Genomic DNA, 3,746 nt, shown 5'->3' on the forward strand with positions numbered 1-3,746 from the left:
TGGTCATGAGCTTCCTGAAGACACTGCCCACTGGAAAGGAGACAGCCACTACTATTCAGGTCTACTTGATGCTAGAAGAGCAAAAGAGAGCGGAGGTAAAGGGAAAGATGAGGGACCCTTCAGGAGGGACCCTTGAGAGGCCACTATGCCAAAGAAGGCTCTTGATACTTTTGAGTGTTCATTAGGAAAGCACCCTGATAATACCTTTTCTGATGTCAGGCTGGAAATGCTCTTCTTGACAGAGCTTCCAATATGCCATGAAAGTGAAAGTGAAGTCGCTCAGTCGTGTCTGACTCTTTACGACCCCATGGACTATAGCCTACCAGGCTCCTCCCTCCATGGGATTCTCCAGGCAAGAGTACTTGAGTGGGGTGCCATTTCCTTCTCCAGGGGATCTTCCCTACCCAGGGATCAAACCCAGGTCTCCCACATTCCAGGCAGATGCTTTAACCTCTGAGCCACCAGGGAAGCCAAAAAATATGGAACACTTCACGATTTGCGTGTCATCCTTGTGCAGGGGCCATGCTAATCTTCTCTGTATCATTCCAATTTTAATATATGTGCTGCCGAAGTGAGCACAATATGCCATGAGGTCACCTTAAACCCCTCTTACCAAACTTTCCATCCTCTACCCCTTGGCCTTAACCTTTCAGATATTGAAAGTTTTCTTGGATCTTCTAAATATCCCTCACATGGCCTGAAGTCAGGCTTAAGGGCAACTCTCAGAAATGTCAGGGTGACAAAAGCCACTTTTTGTGAGACAGTCAGTATGTCAGAGGGGAAGCAGGCAAAGTAGTGATATGGGGACTCCACAGCCATGTTTAGGGGCCAGGAAGCCCTTTGACTGTACCATGATCTCATTCTGCCCTTTTCTTCCTGAATCAAAGCCTGGCTTTCCTAGACAGGCAGAGATAGACTCTCAGTAAAGTACCAACCCAAATTCAACTTCTGTTCCAGATTGTGGGAAATATAAACCTAGATGGGTCACCAAGAAAATATGATCCAAAGTTTGCTTTGAAAAAATTAACATGCTAAAAAAAATAGCAAAAAGGTAATTACAAAAACCTTTTTGATAGCAGTTCATGCTGAAAAAAAATGGCAAAAAGTTAATTGCAAAAACCCTTTTGATATCAGTTTAGTTCTTGAGAATGCAAAGAAAATTTGAAAGAATTCTAGCAAATATCAAAGAATTCAGATAGATATTATCATTACTTGACCCAAAAATATTTTAATTAAAAATTTAATACCATTTAATTTTAAGATTAATAACACATAGTACTCTATATAGTTTAGAAACATCCACAGCAGTAGCAATTTGGTTTTGTTTGTTTTAATTTTTTTAAGTTTTTGTTTTTGCCTTATGACATATTAGAATAATGGACAGATTTTTTTATTGTGACAAAATGTACATAGCCTACAATATACTGTCCTAATCATTTTTAAGTGTACAGTTCAGTGGTATTGGACAGATTTTTTTCTTTTATTTTTTGTGCATTATCTTGCTATATAAGTCTTGCTAATTTTTATTTAGTTTAACTAGGTATTTAAAGATATGTTTTGATGTTGTGTAGATACTCACCTTTAACTAATTTCCAAAACATGTGCCAGTTAACATGTTGTATGTTTCATATGTCTTGTCTTATTTCTTCCTTGCAGCAATCCTCTGAGGAAGGCACTCTTCATAGGTCCCACTTTATAGAAAGCAAAATTAGGGTCAGAGAGGTTGCATAGTTTGTTCGAAGTCACATGGGTCTGAATACCACAGATTGTTCACTTTGCTGAAGACAAAATTAATGCACGTCATAAATCCATGCTTATGTCTCTTAGGTTCTACCACTATTGAAAAAAAAAGTCTGAACAGATAAAGCAAATAGAGACTGACTATTTTATAATTTGTTTTCAGCCTCCCTGGTTACTCTAAATAACTGTCACAAACCAGCATACCCAATGATAAGACAGAACTGTCCCTACTTAACCAAAAATAGAACCATAAACTTTTTATTTGTATACGAAAGAAGGGATCAGCATTCATTCATTATTATGACGTACTATGGCTAGAACTCAGACACTATAGTCAGACTGTCTGAGTGCAGATCCTGAACTCACACCTTGTTAACTACTACTTCATCTCTCAAAGCCTCAGTTTTTTAATCTGTACAGTGAGACTTAGAGTAATACTTATCTCTTCAGGTTGTGATGATTAACTAAAGTGCCTGATATATTGTTAAATTCTAAATAGAGTCATTCTGATTAGTTACTTGTTCCGCAAACATTTTTTGAGTTCATCTTGTATATCAGGCACAGGACTGACTTTCACAGATAAGATTAAAGCTTTGCTTTAGCCGTTCATACTCTCCAAGGGGTAGACACAGACAAGCAACATATTCTATTATGGAGAAAATTATAGTGATCTCTACTAAGTGGAAGAACAGAGGATAAGAGAGGGAATGGATGGGAGCAGGGGAAAGAGGAGGCTTCAGGGAGGAGGTGATTTATCCTCAGCTAACATCTACTGCGTTTCTATACTATGCAAAGCAAACTGTGCTAACATTTTGTCTAAGAAAACTATTTAAAAAGAATATTTTAAATGCATAAATTCAAAAAATACCTTCATCCCCCTCAACTAAATTGTAAACAAATAGCAATAACCACTAGGAAAAGAGAGTACTTGAAGCTTTTTAATGATTAAGCAGAACCCTGCTTGCCACTGGTAGTGCTCTGGGCTGTAGACAACTCAGGATTATCTCTGGGTCCTGAAGAGCAGTTCTGTATGAACTGAATCTGACATTCTGAGCTAGTTTCGTAAGTCAATATCATCATTGAAAGGAAGCCATTGATCAATGAAGTGAAGCTACTAAAAATGGATTCCAGCCTGGGAAAAATTCACTGGGGAAGCTGTAAATGTGCCTGGCCTGTAATGGCCAGGCTGGGTTCTTTGTGATTCAAGAGCTGAAGGCTGCTGGCCAGACAAACCCCTAGCAATAACACATCTCACCAGGCTCCAGATCCCCATCACCCACTTGAGACAGAATGAAGGGCAGAAGGAAGGAGCAGGCCTCACTGGAGTAGACTGGGCAGAGATGGGGTCTGCTGGGACTCAGTGACCATCCTCACGCCCTGGCTAATTCCAGCTTCCCAGAAGCGTGACTCTATAATAAGGGGCTGGTGGTGGCCTTGCCGCGTCTCTGCCCTCTTTTCTGGCTTAGTGGCTCATCACACATTGATGGAGATGAACAATGGGGGGAGGGGCTCAGAGGCCAGTAGGTTAGACAATGAAATTGTGCCTTGGCTAGATCCACGCCAATTATGTCTGAATAAACAAATCCATGGTACAAGCCAAAAGCCTTTCTTCCCCCACTCCCCCAACCCACTTTTTAATTTTTATCTTGTTCTGAAAAGTTGGACATATTCCCTGTACTGTCTTGGTACCCAGATGGCCTGTTTGCGTAAGCAGTGGGGAAGAAGGTCAATAATACATCAGCATGCACAGCCTCCACTAAGGTCAGTCCTGCATAAAATACACCGTGACAACCTGAGGGCAAGTTTTAAATGGTGCTCCACAACAAGGTTGCGGGGATGATAGTGAGGGCAGTGCATATGTTGCCTTCTCACACAGGCTGCGAAACTGACTTCTGTCCCCCTCTCCCCGCTGCAAAGATATATTTTCCTGAGTGTGTTTAGTGGTCTTTTAGGCAAAGTTTTCTTTACACACAGGAGTGCTCATGTTCCAAATGAGGAAGGTTTTA

General features: G+C 40.6%; 1 non-coding gene across 1 annotated transcript; it reads right to left on the minus strand.

Moving 5' to 3' along the window:
* Nucleotides 1-473: 473 nt before the first annotated feature.
* Nucleotides 474-579, minus strand: LOC138074639 (U6 spliceosomal RNA). The gene has a single exon (XR_011144470.1). It is a non-coding gene; the product is annotated as a U6 spliceosomal RNA (small nuclear RNA).
* Nucleotides 580-3,746: the final 3,167 nt, after the last annotated feature.

Source organism: Capricornis sumatraensis, chromosome 2 (genome assembly GCF_032405125.1).
Source record: "Capricornis sumatraensis isolate serow.1 chromosome 2, serow.2, whole genome shotgun sequence".
Lineage (NCBI taxonomy): Eukaryota > Metazoa > Chordata > Mammalia > Artiodactyla > Bovidae > Capricornis > Capricornis sumatraensis.